The 17,917-nt window shown below is 48.7% G+C and overlaps 1 protein-coding gene across 1 annotated transcript in view; it reads left to right on the top strand.

The window, feature by feature from the left end:
* The first annotated feature begins 2,896 nt into the window (after positions 1–2,896).
* Positions 2,897–17,917, top strand: part of slc16a4 (solute carrier family 16 member 4) — a 108,602-nt gene continuing 93,581 nt past the window's right edge. The window contains exon 1 of the mRNA XM_043718885.2: positions 2,897–3,123. The gene's annotated coding sequence lies outside the window, so the exon portion shown is untranslated. The remainder of the gene's footprint in view (positions 3,124–17,917) is intronic.

Below are 17,917 nucleotides of genomic sequence, written 5' to 3'. Positions count from 1 at the left end.
GGCTGGGGCTGGGGATAGGGGACTGTGGATAGGGGGCTGGGGATAGGGGAATGGGAATAAAGGGCTGTGGATAGGGGTCTGGGAATAAGGGGTTGGGGATAAGGGGCTGGGGATAAGGGGCTGGGGATAAGGGGCTGGGGATAAGGGGCTGGGGATAGGGGGCTGGGGATAGGGGGCTGGGGATAGGGGGCTGGGGATAAGGGGCTGGGGATAAGGGGCTGGGGATAAGGGGCTGGGGATCAGGGGCTTGGGATCAGGGGCTTGGGATAAGGGGCTGGGGATAAGGGGCTGGGGATAAGGGGCTGGGGATAGGGGGCTGGGGATAGGTCGCTGGGGATAACGGGCTGGGGATAACGGGCTGGGGCTGGGACTGGGGATAGGGGACTGTGGATAGGGGGCTGGGGATAGCGGGCTGGGAATAGGGGAATGGAAATAAAGGGCTGTGGATAGGGGGCTGGGAATAAGGGGTTGGGGATAAGGGGCTGGGGATAAGGGGCTGGGGATAAGGGACTGGGGCTGGGGAAAGGGGGCTGTGGATAGGGAGCTGGGGATAGTGGGCTGGGAATAGGGGAATGGGAATAAGGGGCTGGGGCTGGGGATAAGGGGTTGGGGATAGGGGGCTGGGGATAAAGGGTTGAGGATAAGGGGCGGGGGATAAGGGGCTGGGATTAAGGGGCTGGGAATAGGTGGCTGGGGATAGGGGGCTCGGGATAGGGGGCTCGGGATAGGGGGCTGGGGATAGAGGGCTGGGGATAGAGGGCTGGGAATAGGGGAATGGGAATAAGGGGCTGGGGATAAGGGGCTGGGGATAAGGGGCTGGGGATAAGGGGCTGGGGATAAGGGGCTGGGGATAAGGGGCTGGGGATAGGGGGCTGGGGATAAGGGGCTGGGGATAGGGGGCTGGGGATAGGGGGCTGGGGATAGGGGGCTGAGGATAAGGGGCTGGGGATAGTGGAATGGGGATAGGGGCTGGGGCTGGGGATAAGGAGCTGGGGATAAGGGGCTGGGGGTAGGGGGCTGGGAGTAAGGGGCTGGGGATAGGGGGCTGGGGATAGGGGGCTGGGGATAGGGGGCTGGGGATAGGGGGCTGGGTTAGGGGCTGGGGATAGGGGGCTGGGGATAAGGGGCTGGGGATAGGGGGCTGGGGATAAGGGGATGGGGATAAGGGGATGGGGATAAGGGGCTGGGGATAAGGGGCTGGGGATAAGGGGCTGGGGATAAGGGGCTGGGGATAAGGGGCTGGGGATAAGGGGCTGGGGAAAGGGGGCTGGGGATAAGGGGCTGGGGCTGGGATAAGGGGCTGGGGATAAGGGGCTGGGGATACAGGGTTGTGGATAAAGGGCTGGGGATAAAGGGCTGGGAATAAAGGGCTGGGAATAAAGGGCTGGGGATAAGGGACTGGGGATAAGGGACTGGGGATAAGGGACTGGGGATAAGGGACTGGGGATAAGGGGCTGTGGAAAAGGGGCTGGGAATAAGGGGCTGGGAATAAGGGGCTGGGAATAAGGGGCTGGGAATAAGGGGCTGGGGATAAGGGGCTGGGAATAAGGGGTTGGGGATAAGGGGCTGGGAATAAGGGGTTGGGGATAAGGGGTTGGGGATAAGGGGCTTGGGATAAGGGGCTGGAGATAGGGGGCTTGGGATAGGTCACTGGGGATAAGGAGCTGGGGAAAAGGGGCTGGGGATTGGGGGCTGGGGATAAGAGGTTTGGGATAAGGGACTGGGGCTGGGGATAGGGGGCTGGGGATAGCGGGCTGGGAATAAGGGGTTGGGGATAAGGGGCTGAGACTAGGGATAAGGGGTTGGGGATAAGGGGTCGGGGATAAGGGGCTGGGGATAAGGGGCTGGGGATAAGGGGTTGGGGATAAGGGGCTGGGGATAAGGGGCTGGGGATAAGGGGCTGGGGATAAGGGGCTTGAGATATGGGGCTGGGGATAGGGGGCTGGGGTTAAGGGGCTGGGGCTGGGGATAAGGGGCTGGGGATACGGGGTTGTGGATAAAGGGCTGGGGAGAAGGGGCTGGGGATAGGGGGCTGGGAATAAGGGGTTGGGGATAAGGGGCTGGGGATAAGGGGAATACGAATAAGGGGCTGTGGATAGGGGGCTGGGAATAAGTGGCTGGGGATAAGGGGCTGTGGCTGGGGATAAGGGGTTGGGGATAGGGGGATGGGGATAAGGGGCTGGGAATAAAGGGTTGGTGATAAGGGGCGGGGGATAAAGGGCTGGGAATAAAAGGTTTGGGGATAAGGGGTGGGGAATAGGGGTTTGGGGATAAGGGGCTGGGGATACGGGGCTGTTGATAAGGGGTTGGGGATAGGGGGCTGGGGATAGGGGGCTGGGGATAGGGGGCTGGGGATAAGGGGCTGGGGATAAGGGGCTGGGGATAAGGGGCTGGGGATAGGGGGCTGGGGATAGGGGGCTGGGGATAGGGGGCTGGGGATAGGAGGCTGGGGATAGGGGGCTGGGGATAGTGGAATGGGGATAGGAGCTGGGGCTGGGGATGGGGATAAGGGGCTGGGGATAGGGGGATGGGGATAAGGGGCTGGGGATGGGGATAAGGGGCTGGGGATAGGGGTTTGGGGATAGGGGGCTTGAGATAAGGGGCTGGGGATAGGGGGCTGGAGTTAATGGGCTGGGGCTGGGGATAAGCAGCTTGGGTTAGGGGGCTGGGGATAGGAGCTGGGGCTGGAGATGGAGTAAAGGGGGAAGGCAGCTGGGGGCGGGGCGAGGCGGGGCGAGGGCAGTGATTGGGGCGTGGCTGTTGGGGGCGTGGCAGGGGGAGGAGCTGTGAGTTGGAGGAGGGTCCTGGTGGGGCGGCCGCTGATTGGTCGCCCAGGAAAGTTGTTACATGGAGTTGCGGTCACGTGCTGCCGGCGGCATGGCCCCGGGCGAAGCGGCTCCTCAGGGACAGCATTAGGACTGAGTGCGGTCCCGGACTGTCACCTCCAAGCGGCGCCTCCTCAATGCAGTCTCAGTGAGCTTCCTCTGTGAGCGGTGCCCGCGGGTTCTGATGTCTCCAGCGGGATCAGAGGTATCTGTGAGCGGACACGGGGGCAGCTTGAACCGGAGATCAGCTCCCAGCCTCAACATCCCAAAGTCCCGAGGAGGCAGCGGCGGCACCAAGGTAACAGAGACCCTTCTGCAGAGCGCCGCGTCCTAGAACCTCTTTCTCTCCGTTAACCATTCCCCGGAGGATGGGGGGAAACACCGAGCCCAGAGCATTGCGGGGCTCTCGCTGTGAACCCGGTTTGTCGCTCAGCACCGACCCCAACAGCAGAGGCTCCCGGAGTCAGTGAGGAGCACAGCCCGAAGCCTGAGGCACCGGGACCTGTCACATCCCGACTGTTTCCCCGACGGGAAAGACCTAGTGAGATCCCTCTACACATTATTCCCAACAAACATTCCCAGGACACTGTCAGCGCAGAGTCCGGTACAGTGTCAAACTCTCTCTACTTTTTAATTTGGAAAGTAAATCTTTCTAGACGCTGACCCAACACTTCCCTGACGGCGAGGTGAGGTCCAGAGTAAAACTCCTTCCACTCTTTCACGATGTGGAGAGGCCGGTGTTAAACAAACTTAAAAATCACACAACACCAGGTTACAGTGGGACAGCTTTATTTGGAGGCACTAACTTTCGGAGCCCTGTTCCTTCATCAGGAAGCTGTATAGGCTACAAATTCTGTGTGTTATAATCTTGCTCCACAACCACCTGATGAAGGAGCAGCGCTTAGAAAGCTAGTGCTTCCAAGTAAACCCGTTGGTCTCTTTTAAATAGACAATGTCTGTCTCTCGTTTTTAAACTGAAATTATATCCCCATCGAGCATTCCCAGGATCAGGATCAGGATCAGGGGCAGGGACAGCACGGGGTTAGTTACCGAACAAAGCTCCCACTCCTGAGAATTGTAATGGTGCCGAGTAAAGGTAAATATGAAGAAAAAGCGTTTATGTTTGTGAAAATGTACTGCAGGAACATACATATTGATGGCAGATTTAAAATGGAAATGCTGAAAGTACTGGCCTATAACTACAATGGCACTGTTTTACCCTGGGCCATCCAGTTCCATATCACCCTCAGAAAGACCATCATGCATTAAATGGCTGTTGGTCAGTAATAACTTAGTCCCATCACTCGACTCCAGTTCTACCAGGACCAATGGTCTCCTGACCTCATCACTGCCTTGGTTATGGATACAAGGTAGAAGGCCCAGAGCTGACTTGAGAGTGACTGCCCTTGACATCAAGGCTGCATTTGACCCCAAATATGGCACCAAGCAGTCTTAGTGAACTTGTAATCGGGTCGTGGGGTGTGTGTTTATCCTGGTGCCAGTACATCATTCCCACCACACAAATCAATAACATCACCATCCCACTACTGACATCTTAATGGTTACCATTACAAAGAAACTGAACTGAATCTAATGGGGTTTCAGTGATGCTAATGCCATCAACTGCCAAAGGAGATGGTCATTACTTGGTTGTTTTATGAAGTGAATGCTACTTGTCACTTATTAGCCCAAGCCAGATGGTCACTGATGTCTTGCTGTGCATGTGGGTGTGGGCTGCTTCAGTATCTGTGGAGTTGTGAATGGTGCTGAACACTGTGCAATCATCAGCGAACATCCCATTGCCGACCTCAGGATGAAAGGAAGCAGCTGAAGGTGATCGGACACTATCCCGAGGAGCTCCTGAAGCTGAGATGATTGCAGCCACCTTCATAATGATTCCCATACAAAGTGTTAGAGGTGGTCAGAGAGCAGGATTTCTGTAACAAGGCTCTCCCCACCTTCCCCCAAGGAGCTGCTTGGCTCCATAATAACCATGTGGGGCATGGTCCAGAATAAGCCCAAATCCACTGAGGCTGGTTCTTTACCCAGGCTCCTGGAAATGATTTCTTCTTTGCTACAGCTCACCACTTTCTGGGAACATCTGACTTCCTCATTGCTGCATGTTTTGTTAATCGCACGTCCCATCCACTGTCCCACATGCTGGCCATCCTGGGCCACCCAATAATGCTTCTGTTTGGGGTCGGGTGGATGGGGGTTAGAGGGGGTATCCCTCTGTGGGCCTGTCGGTGAACAGACCAGGATCCTGCTGAATGGGCTGATTGGCCCAGAATCAGCTGGCCACACCCCAATTCTTCTCTCTCTCACACTCTCTCTGAATATTTATTCAGAAGCAAGGAGCTGAATATTTATGTCCTGACAGAAATTGTTTACTACACCAAATTGGAAGATGTGGCTTTATGAACATTGACACAGCTCAGTCTCTGATACAATAAAACATTCCTGTCCACAAGATAAAGAATACAATATTATCACGTCCGTGAGCAGCAGGTCAAGGCTACAGCTTTGATATGGTCCATGTCTGTGTCAGCGAAGGTGGGGCTGAGAACCCAAACCCTAACCACAACCAATGGCAAACTCTGATCCAAACTCACGTGTGGCATGAACCTGTGTGTCACCATTTGGGAAGTTGGCATCCAGCACCTCGCCACGTTCTTTACTGATGTTTTCAATACAAAAGAATAGTTCACCCCAAAATTTACACATTGAATCTGACTTAGATGTGAGACTCTTTTGATATGTCATTCATCACCACCACTGTCCCTGTCAAACACTCCCAGGTAAGATACAGCATGGGGTTAGATGCAGAGTCAAGTTCCTTCAACATTGTCCCCGATCAAACACTCTCAGCACAGACTTAGAGAAAGTAAGGATCTGTCTACTGTTTTAAATTGAAAGTAAAGCTTCCTTCTGATTGTCCCATCAAACGTTCTTGGAGAAGGGACAGCTCAAGCTTAGATACAAAGCAAAACTCCCTCTTTTGTTTTAAACTGACTTTAAATAGAAAGTAAAACTTCTATTTGGCGTGAGTAAATCTCCTTCTACTTTTAATCAAAACTAAAGCTAGCTCCGCACTGTCCTCATCAAACACTCTCAGGGCAGGGACAGCACAGCGTAACATACAGTGTGAAGCTCTCTCTACACTGTCCCCATCAAACACTCTCAGGGCAGGGACAGCATGGTGTTAGATACAGAATGAAGCTCCATCCACTTTTTTAAACAGGAAGTAAAGCTCCCTCTACTCATTTAAACTGAAGTTAAAGTTCTCTTTTATTCTTTTCAATTTTTAGTTTAGTCTCAGGTACACTCCCAGAACTAGGACAGCACAGCGTAACATACAGTGTGAAGCTTCCTCTACACTGTCCCCATTAAACACTCCCAGGACAGGGACAGCACGGGGCTGGATATTTCACTGACCCTACAATGCACCATGTCACATGCTTCCCTCACTTGATGAGAATTTCAACCAATATTTAACTGTGCAGACAGAGAAACAAAATAAACGATTCAAGTCCAATTTGACTTCTCTTCAGAACTCCAATAGATACCACCAGACCTTCTGAGTTTCTCCAGTGTTTTCTATTTTTATTCAGATGGGTTTGAGCTATGGGGAGAGAGTGATTAGGCTGGAGCATTGGAGGCTGACGAGTGACCTTATAGAAGTTTATAAAATCATGAGTGGCATGAATAGGTGAATAGCCAGGTCTTTTCCCCAGGGTAAGGGAGTCCAAAGCTAGTTGGCATAGGTCAAAAGTGAGAGGGGAAAGATTTAAAAGAGACCTAAGGAGTAACTTTCATAGCGAATGATGTGTATATGGAATGAGCTGCCAGAGGATGTGGTGGAGGCTGGTACAACTACAGCATTTTAAAGACATCTGGATGATCTGAGTAGGAATGGTTTAGAGGAGTATGAACCAAATGCTGGCAAATGGAACTAGGTGAGATTGGGATGGCTGGTTGGCATGGACGAGTTGGACCGAAGGGTCTGTTTCGGTGCTGTATGACTCGGATGCTAACACCAGCATCCAAAGAATTTTAGGCTGTTTTGGTGTTGGAAGCCGTTGTCCATAAACCAAGACAGCATGGTTTTTTAGTTTACACAGAATCTTCAAAGTTGGAAAGAGAAGTAAACAATTTCTTCCCATTTGTGATTTAAATCACGGTCCTTGAGCTAATCAGAACTGTTGAAACATCTGCGTTTCCCAATCATCAAAGATTCAAATCATTGGCTTGAATGTTTTTTGTTAGTGCACATGCTGAATGTCAGAAGGGTAGTTCAGATAACAACCCATATTCTTACACTGCGAATTGTAACCTGGTCATCTCAGATTCATGTTGTTGACTACCCCCTTGAAAAGAGTGACGATATCTGATTCATGTTGTCTGTTTGTGCCACAGGTTATGGATGCATACAATGGTGCCTTCTAGATTAGGATAATGATTAAATCACAGGTCACTTGTTTAAAATCAGAGTTTCAATAGACAATAGGTGCAGGAGTAGGCCATTCTGCCCTTCGATCCTGCACCACCATGCCATCATCCTCAATCAGTATCCTGTTCCTGCCTTATCACCATAACCCTTGATTCCACTATCCTTAAGAGCTCTATCCAAGTCTTTCTTGAAAGTAGCCAAAGACTTGGCCTCCACAGCCTTCTGGGGCAGAGCATTCCACACACCCACCACTCTCTGGGTGAAGAAGTTCTCCTCAACTCTGTCCTAAATGGCCTACCCCTTATTTTTAAGCTGTGTCCTCTGGTTCGGGACTCACCCATCAGCAGAAACATGTTTCCTGCCTCCAGAGTATCCAATCCTTTAATAATCTTATACATCTCAATCAGATCCCCTCTCAGTCTTCTAAACTCAAGGGTATACAAGCCTAGTCACTCCAATCTTTCAACATAAGATAGTCCCACCATTCCAGGAATTGACCTTGTGAACCTATGCTGCACTCCCTCAATAGCCAGAATGTCTTTCCTCAAATTTGGAGACTAGAACTGCACACAATATTCCAGGTGCGGTCTCACTATGGCCCTGTACAGCTGCAGAAGAACCTCTTTGCTTCTATACTCAATCCCTCTTGTTATGAAGGTCAGCATGCTATTAGCTTTCTTCACTGCCTGCTGTACCTGCATGCTTGCCTTCATTGACTGGTGTAAAAGAACACCCAGATCTCTTTGTACTGCCTCTTTATCTGACTTGACTCCATTTAGGAAGTAATCTGCCTTCCTGTTCTTGCCACCAAAGTGGATAACCATACATTTATCCACATTAAACTGCATCTGCCATGCATCTGACCACTCACCTAACCTGTCCAGGTCACCCTGTAATCTCCTAACATCCGCCTCACATTTCACCCTGCTACCCAATTTTGTATCATCAGCAAATTTGCTAATGTTACTATTAATACCATCTTCTATATCATTAATATATATTGTAAAAAGCTGCAGTCCCAGCACTGATCCCTGCGGTACCCCACTGGTCACTGCCTGCCATTCCGAAAGGGAGCCGTTTATCACTACTCTTTGTTTCCTGTCAGCCAACCAACTTTAAATCCAAGTACATTGCCCCCAATACCACGTGCCCTAATTTTGCTCACTAACCTCCTATGTGGGACTTTATCAAAGGCTTTCTGAAAGTCCAGGTACACTACATCCACTGGATCTCACTTGTCCATCTTCAGAGTTACATCCTCAAAAAATTCCAGAAGATTAGTCAAGCATGATTTCCCCTTCATAAATCCATGCTGACTCTGTCCTATCCTGTTACTACTATCCAGATGTGTTGTAGTTTCATCCTTTATAATAGACTCCAGCATCTTTCCCACCACTGAGGTCAGACTAACTGGTCTATAATTTCCTGCTTTCTTTCTTGCTCCTTTCTTAAAAAGTGGCACAACATTAGCCACCCTCCAATCCGCAGGAACTTATCCAGAATCTATCGAACTCTGGAAAATAATCACCAATGCATCCACGATTTCCTGAGCCACCTCCTTCAGTACCCTGGGATGTAGACCATTAAGTCCCGGGGACTTATCAGTCTCAATTAGTTTCAGTTAGTTTCCTGATACCTTGAGTATAAAATTGATGTTATTAAGCATTTGCTAGTGAGAGAATTTATCTCCTAATGAAGAAGGCTCTTCAACAACACCCACCCAATAAGTTTAACCTGAATCAATGTGAAGTGCCTCTTTGTAGGTTAAGTTTCATCTTGTACTGTATTTAAACTCATAAACTCATAAAGAAATTAACATTGTTTGAGATGGTAATGCATATGCTGCTCAGGTAAATGTACATTGCTGTGTAAATATTTATTTTAGCACAGCACCATTCAAGTAACCAATGAGGGGGCCTGCACAATGATTAAAAAGGCATTCTTACATTCTACTAGAAGAATGTGAGACTGCAAATCCTGGAGAACAGAGTCGAAGAGCGTGGTGCTGGAAAAGCACAGCCAGTCAGGCAGCATCTGAGGAGCAGACAATTCAGCTCTTCATCTTCTGCTCCTTGGATGCTGCCTTACTGGCTGTGTTTTTCCAGCACCACACTCTTCAACTCTTGCTGTCTGTTTTAACATTTTATCAATAAACCCCCAAAAAACGTCTGTTCCTCATTTTTATTTACAAATCAAAAATACAAAGTGTGACGCGTGGCACCAACAACTTACATTTATACAGTTCTTTGAGTGTGGTAAAGCTGTGCCAAGGTACATTAAAAGGATGTTAGAAAATAAAATTGAGACAGAACCACATGAGGAGGAACCCAAAAGTTTGGTGGAAGAGGTTTAGTAAGTAATATTTCAGAGTAACTGAGAGGTGGAGGGTGGGAATTCCAGACTGTAGGGTCCAGGTTGCTGAGTAAGTAATCAGAGAGGTCAGAGCAGAATTGGCCATTCAGCTTGCTGAACCTGTCCATTGTTTAATAACAACAGGACTGGTCTCATTTTGGCCCCAACCCCACTTGCTTGTCTGTTATCCCCCCTCTTACCTCAAACCCTTGACAAGTACCTTGTCCATCACAATTCTGTCTAAATCACTCCTAAATATATTTAATGACCCAGACAGCACATGTCTTGCTCTTTCTTTCTTTCTCTCTCTCTCTCTCTCTCTCTCTCTCTCTCTCTCTCTCTCTCTCTTTTCTCACTTTCTCCTCTCTTCCTTTTCCCTCTTCTCTCTCTCTCTCTCTCTCTCTCTCTCTCTCTCTCTCTCTCTCTCTCTCTCTCTCCCTCTCTCTAGCCCCCTTCTCTCCTCCACCCTTCTCTCCTGCCTCCCTCTTCTCTCCTCTCCCTCCCCCCCCCCATCTTCTCTCCTTCGTCCCCTTCCCCCTCTCCTCCCCTTCCCCCTCTCCTCCCCTTCCCCCTCTCCTCCCCTTCCCCCTCTCCTCCCCTTCCCCCTCTCCTCCCCTTCCCCCTCTCCTCCCCTTCCCCCTCTCCTCCCCTTCCCCCTCTCCTCCCCTTCCCCCTCTCCTCCCCTTCCCCCTCTTCTCCCTCTCTCTGGAATAAAATTCAACAAGAATCTCTTTGTCTCTGTCTTCAATGGGACAACTTTAATTTTTGGTCCATATTTCTGGACTGTCCCATCAGGAGGAACATGGCCTCTGTATCCACCCTATTACATTCTCTCAGGATCAATAAGATCTCCAACCTCTCATTTTCCAGAACTCTTCAACTTGCCCAACCTTTCCCAATAGATAATTCCTGGGGTAAGCGAGTTAAGTGTGACATTGGAAATTTGAAACCAGCACCATCATAAATGCAGCCATTTCTTTAATAAACACTGGGCACAGCCCGTCGGAACCTGAATTATCCGATCTCCATTTCAATCATTTATCAATTGTTTTCCCCCTCAGAATTGTGGTTGCTTTGAGTTTGAGCCTCCCTTTTACCTCTTGGTTTTTGAGTATGTTTGGGATTGTTGATGTCTCCTGCACCGGAGGCTGTTGTGGATCACTTGTTCAACATTATTATTGTCCTTTTTTCCCAATTATTGATTCCCTAGGCTCTAAAGGATCAATTCTTACATTTGCTGTACTTTTCCTTTTAAATGCTTTTATATTTCCACTTTATCTTAAATTAGATTTTTACTTTTAGTCAATCTTTGCTGGTTTCCAAGTTCCACCCAATATTTTGACTTGACACTCCTCTTTGCAATATTGTACAGTTTTTCTTTTAATCTAATATTAATCTTAATGTTATTAATAAGCTATGGATGATACATTCTTCTCAAACCTTTCTTTTTAAAGTAACATATCTTTGGGATTATAGACTATCTCATTAAGCGGCTTCCACTGCTCCACTTTGTAAGTTCAACTCAGCTGTGCCCTGTAATTGCCTTTTAAATGAAACTTAAATCCAACTCAAAACTTCTTAACTTTAAACTGGATATGCAATTCCATTGTTATGATCACTATTACCGAAAGTCTCTTTTACTGTGAGGTCATTAATTAATCCTGTCTCATTACAAATTTAAGATCTAAAATATTCTGTCCCTGATTGACACAATAAAATACTGCTCAAAGAAATTGCACTGACTACAAAATATGAATTCAGTAGATGGTTTTAATTGAATAAGTAAGAAGAAACTGTTTCTCATGGTAGGAGGGTCTCAGTAACCCGGGGGAACAGGTTTAAGGTGATTGTAAAAGAACTGGAGTGGAACCTTTTTAATGAAGTGAGTTGTCATCGTGTGAAAGGGCAGGTACAGCACTAACATCCAAATGAGAATTGGAGAAATATATGGAGGCAAGGAAATTGTGGTACTCGAGAAAGTGGATAATTGGATAACTTTATAAAAACCAGGGTATTATCTAAACAGAGAATGACTGCAGAATTCTGAGGTGCAGAGGGACTTTTGTGATGAGTGAATCACAATGTTAGTGTGCAGGCATAAGAAGTAGTTAAGAAGGTTAATAGATGCTATATGTTATTCAAGGAATTGAACATAAAACTGAGAATTTTATGATTCAGTTGTACAGGGCATTGGTGAGACCACATCTCAAATATTATACGCAGTTTTTGGTCTCCTTATTTAAGGAATAATGTCAATTGTTTGGAGAGGAGATTTACTGCATTGATCCCTGGAATTAATGTGTTGTCTTATGTGGAAAGGTTAGACAGACTGGGCTTGGTTCTGCTGGAGTTTAGAAGAGCAAGGAGTGACTTGATCAAAGTCACAGAATCTCAGAATTGTTATATGCAGAGGAAGCTGTATACGATCCTGAACGGTCTTGGTAATGTGTCTGTGGAAAGGATATGTTTAAGGTAGACATAATTAGATTCTTGTTAGTCAAGGGAATCAAAGATTCCTGGAGCAGATTCACAAACAGATCAGCCATGAGTATTATTGAATGCTAGCAGGTCTTGAGGGGCTGAATGGCCTATGTCTGCTCCCAATTTGCATGTTCATGAAAGGAACTACACCAACATGTTAGACTCTGTATCATTCTGTACTAGATGAACAATCTTTATGCCAAATACTATTCTGTCTTTATTTTTTGTTAAATGTTGAAAAATCTGCTTCTAATTGTGATAAGCCTGTTTTGTCAGTGAAGCATTTTGTGTGCACAAACTTGTCTGACAATTTAGGAGGATTGTAATCTAACAGACATTCCAGTTATTTTCTGCGTTCAGTGATTAACTAGCTGTGACGAACTGATGGAAACTTGAACATTTAATCAGCTCCTCAAATGGTCACCGATTACAGGGAGCAGTTGCGCAGTGCTGTGCTGCCTTATTCAGTAAACCTGTCTCCATGGATCATTGAGCGTTTCTTTAAATGTTGTAAGCCCCTTGTCGGTTATATCAGTCCCTGTGGAGAAAGTGAGGACTGCAGATGCTGGAGATCAGAGTCGAGAGTGTGGTGGTGGAAAAGTGCAGCGGGTCAGGCAGCATCCGAGGAGCAGGAGAGTCAACGTTTCGAGTAAAAGCTCTACATCAGGAAAAGCTGGGGCGGGGGGATGGAGGGGGCAGGCAGGCAAGGAGGCTGAGAGATAAATGGGACCGGGTGGGGCTGGGGGAAGGTAGAGTGAGTGCGATAGATGAAGGTGGGGTGGTGATGGGATAAGGTTGGGGGGGGGGGGGGAGATGAGGAAACTGGTGAAATCGTCATTGATTCCATGTGGTTGGAGGGTCACAAGGTAGAATATGAGGCTTTCTTCCTCCAATTGTCGGGTGGTTTAGACTTGAATGTCCTTGGCAGAGTGGGAGGAGGAGTTAAGTGTTCAGCCAAAGGGCAGTGGGGTTGTTTAGTGTGTGTGTCCTGGAGATGTTCTCTGAAATGTTCCACAAGTTGGCGTCCTGTCTCCCCAATGCAGAGGAGACCACATTGACGGTAACAGACACAGTAGATGATGTGAGTGGAAGTGCAGGTAAATCTTTCTCTGATGTGGAAGGATCCTTTGGGACCTTGGATGGAGTGAGGGGGGAGGTGTGGGTGCAGGAGTAATACCTCTTGCTGTGGCAGGGGAAGGTGCAGGGAGTGGAAGGTGAGTTGGTGGGGGGTGCGGACCTAACGAGGGAGCCATGGAGACAATGGTCTCTGCGGAATACAGATATGGGGAGGCAAATATATCTCTGGTGGTGGGGTCTGACTAGGTGGCAGAAATGGCGGTGGATGGTGCATTGCATCCAAAAGTTGAAGGGGTGGAAGGTGACGACCAGGGGGGGTTCTGTCCTTGTTGCGATTGGAGAGGTGGGGTTCAAGGGCGGAGGTGAGGGAAGTGGAGGAGATTCACTGGAGGGCATCGTTGACCATGTGGAATGGGAAAATTGTGGTCCTTGAAGTATGAGGCTATCTGGAGTGTAAAACCTGCGACCACACCTCCATGTTCTGGAGTGGAGTTGCTCCTCCTGGGAGTAGATGCGGCAGAGGTGGAGGAAGTGGGAGCAAGGAATAGTGTTTTTATTGGAGGGGGAGTGGGCGGAGGTGTATCCCAGGTAACTGTGGGAGTCGGTGGATTTGACGTAGATGTCAGTGTTGAGTCAGTTGCCGGAAATGGTGACAGAGAGGTCCAGGAAAAGGAGGGTGGGGGGGGGGGTGTTCAAGATGGGCGGGTGTATTTGAGGTCAGGGTGGAAGGTGTTGGTGAAGTAGATAAACTGTTCAACCTCCTTGTGGGAGCACAAGGTGGCGGTGATGCAGTCATTGATGTAGCGGAGGAAAAGATAAAGAATGGTACCGGTGTAACTGCGGAAGATGGACTGTTCCACATACCTGACAAAGAGACAGGCATAGCTGGGGCCCATGGCTACTCCTTTTATCTGAAGGAAGTGAGAGGATTCAAAGAAGAAATTGTTGAGAGTGAGGACCAGTTCAGCCAGGCGGATGAGGGTGTCGGTGGAAGGGTACTGGTTGGGACGGCAGAAGAGAAAGAAACGGAGTGCTTGGAGGCCTTTGTTGTGGCGGACAGATGTGTACAGGGACTGGATGTCCATGGTGAAGATGAGGCATTGGGGCCCAAGAAACCAAAAGTCACGGAGGAGGTGGAGGGTGTAAGTGGTGTCCCGAATGTATGTGGGGAGCTCCTGGACTAAGAGGGATGCAGAGTCAAGGTATGCAGAGAGGGGTTCGGTGAAGCAAGAACAGGTGGAGACAATGGGTTGACCGATGCAGTCAGGTTTGTGAATTTTGGGTAAGAGGTAGAACCGGGAAGTGTGGGGTTCCCAGACTGAGATGGAGGCTATGGATAGGAGAACCCCTGAGGTGATGGGGGTGTGGAGGGAGAGCTCCTGAAGTGATGAGGGTTTGGATGGTCTGGGAGGTGATGGTTTGGTGATGGGAGGTGAGGTTGTGGTTGAAGGGACATTACAATGTTTGCAATTTTGCACCTGGCTTCAACGGTGTAGAGGTTGGTGTGCCAAACTACCAGTTCGCCCCACTCCCCCACTCGTTTGATAGTGAGGTTGGGGTGGAGTAGAGGGCTGCACGTTTCAAGAGTGAGAGGTTGGAGTGGGTGAGGGGGTTGGACAGGTTGGGGCAGTCAATGTCATGGCAGTCGATTAGATTCTCTACAGCATGGCCCAACAAGTCCACACCAACCCTCCGAAGAGCAACCCACCTAGACCCATTCCCCAAATTTACCTCTTCACCTAACACTACAGGCAATTTAGCAAGGTCAATTAATCTAATCTGCACATCTTTGGACTGTGGGAGGTAACCCGGAGCACCTGGAGGAAACCCATGCAGAAGATGCAGACAATGTCCCAAGGCAGGAATTGAACCCGGGTCCCTGGTGCTGTGAGGCAGCACTGCTAACCACTGTGCTACCGTGCTGACCAGTAGTTGGAAATAAAGAGATTGAGGGAGGGAACATGCCAGCACAGGGTATCCAAATGAATGGAGTATGTTGGAGGTGGGAGAAGGGGTCGTCTGAGGGTGAGCGGGAGTCCTGATGGAAAAAGTAAGTACAGAGGTGGTGGAAGAAAAGTTCAGTGTTGCAACATATATGGATTTGTTGATGTGGGAGCATAGGGGGATGAATGTGAGGCCTTTACTGAGGACTACATTCATCCTCAGTGAGGGAGGAGGTCTGGGGGAATGGTGAAAATACGGCAGGTTTGGGAGCTCGGGGCTGGAATTGGGAGTGGGGGCAGATGCTGTCTCTGGAGTGGGTGTGGTCATAGTATAGTGAGTGATATCACCAAAGGAAGTGACACACAAAAAGTGGGTCGGGGGCTGGTGCAGAAGTGGTGCATTTGGTGGCATCTGCAGGGGCAGAAGTGGTATTCCATGTGACGTTCGAGGTTAGCTGCTTGTTTGCCAGTGGTACGCTGGTGAGTGACATCGATGGGGTTGAAAGTGGCTTGGGGGTGGATTTCACCGTGGTTTTGGTCATGGTTGTCTTGGTGGCGATTGTGGAGATGGTATAGTCATCGATGGCCGGGGTCTGTCGGGTGGTGGGGGCAGGAAGTGATGTCATCATTTGCCGTGCCGATGGTGGCTGTAGCGACCGTGTGGCTAATGGTTTAAGAGCAGTTCTGGAGGCTGGGAGAAAGTTCTGGAATGATCGAGGAATCCCAAGTTTGGAGGCAAGTCCGTGAAAACTTGCATTCCTTGATGTCAGATAGGCTGCAAAAAAAAAACACTTGTTGAATGTGTGGATTTTTCTCACGATGAAGAACAGCAAGGGTCCTTCGCAGGGCAGGGAGAGTGTAGCCCTGAGCTGGGGCAGGGCAGGGAGAGTGTAGCCCTGAGCTGGAGCAGGGCAGGGAGAACATAACACATAGAAAAATACAGCACAGATCAGGCCCTTCAGCCCACGGTGTTGTACCGAGGATTAATCCTAATCTAAAATAAAATAACCTAACCTACTCACCCCTCAATTCATTGCTATCCATGTACATGTCTAGCAATCGCTTAAATATCCCAAATGACTCTGCTTCCACCACCACAGCTGACAACACGTTCCATGCATTCTCAACTCTCTGCGTAAAGAACCTATCTGTGACATCTCCTCTATACCTTCCTCCTAACGCCTTAAAACTATGACCCCTCGTCCCAGTCAATCCTGCCCTGGGGTAAAGTCTCTGGCTATTGACTCTATCCATTCCTCTCATTACCTTGTATACCTCGATCAGGTCTCCTCTCTTCCTCCTTCTCTCCAGCGAGAAGAGTCCGAGCTTAGTCACCCTCTCTTCATAAGACACGCCCTCCAGTCCAGGCAGCATCCTGGTAAACCTTCTTTGCACCCTCTCCAAAGCCTCTGTATCTTTCCTATAGTAGGGCAACCAGAACTGGACACAATATTCCAAGTGTGGTCTCACCAGGGACTTGTAGAGCTGCAGCAAAACCTCGCGGCTCTTAAACTCGATCCCCCTGTTAATGAAAGCCAAAACACCATATGCTTTCTTAACAATCCTATCCACTTGGGTGGCAACTTTGAGGGATCTATGCATTTGAACACCCAGATCCCGCTGTTCCTCCACACTACCGAGAATCCTATCTTTAATCCTATAGTCCGCATTCAAGTTCGACCTTCCAAAATGCATCACTTCGCATTTATTCAGGTTGAACTCCATCTGCCATTTCTCAGCCCAGCTCTGCATCCTGTCTATGTCACACTGCAGCCTGCAGTAGCCCTCTATACTATCAATGACATCTCCAACCTTTGTGTCATTGGCAAATTTACTAACCTACCCCTCAACCTCCTCATCCAAGTCATTTATAAAAACTACAAAGAGCAGAGGCCCAAGTACAGAACGCTGCGGGACCCGACTCAACACTGACCTCTAGGCAGAATACTTTCCATCTATAACCACTCTCTGCCTTCTGTCAGCCAACCAATTCTGAATCCAGATTGCCAAATTTCCCTGTATCCAATACTTCCTCACTTTATGAATGAGCCGACCATGGGGACCCCAATCAAATGCCTTGCTGAAGTCCATATACACAACATCCACTGCTTGACCTTTGTTGACCTGTCTTGTCACCTCCTCAAAGAACTCAATAAGATTTGTGAGGCATGACCTGCCCCTCACAAAGCCTTTAATCATGCTATGCTTTTCCAAGTAGTCATAAATCCTACCCTCAGACTTCTTTCCAAAACTTTGCTGACAGACTTAGAACATAGAACATAGAACAATACAGCACAGAACAGGCCCTTCGGCCCACAATGTTGTGCCGAACTTCTAACCTAGATTAAGTACCCATCCATGTACCTATCCAAATGCCGCTTAAAGGTCGCCAATGATTCCGACTCTACCACTCCCACGGGCAGCGCATTCCATGCCCCTACCACTCTCTGGGTAAAGAACCCACCCCTGACATCTCCCCTATACCTTCCACCCTTCACCTTAAATTTATGTCCCCTTGTAACACTCTGTTGTACCCGGGGAAAAAGTTTCTGACTGTCTACTCTATCTATTCCTCTGATCATCTTATAAACCTCTATCAAGTCACCCCTCATCCTTCGCCGTTCCAACGAGAAAAGGCCGAGAACTCTCAACCTATCCTCGTACGACTTCCTCTCCATTCCAGGCAACATCCTGGTAAATCTTCTCTGCACCCTCTCCAAAGCTTCCACATCTTTCCTAAAGTGAGTCGACCAGAACTGCACACAGTACTCCAACTGTGGCCTAACCAA

This window comes from Chiloscyllium plagiosum, unplaced genomic scaffold (genome assembly GCF_037043375.1).
Source record: "Chiloscyllium plagiosum isolate Xiang-an unplaced genomic scaffold, Cpla_swu_hap1 HiC_scaffold_26, whole genome shotgun sequence".
In the NCBI taxonomy this organism is placed as follows: domain Eukaryota; kingdom Metazoa; phylum Chordata; class Chondrichthyes; order Orectolobiformes; family Hemiscylliidae; genus Chiloscyllium; species Chiloscyllium plagiosum.
Note: the sequence above shows the minus strand (reverse complement) of the source record. Positions and strands in the feature narration are given on the sequence as shown.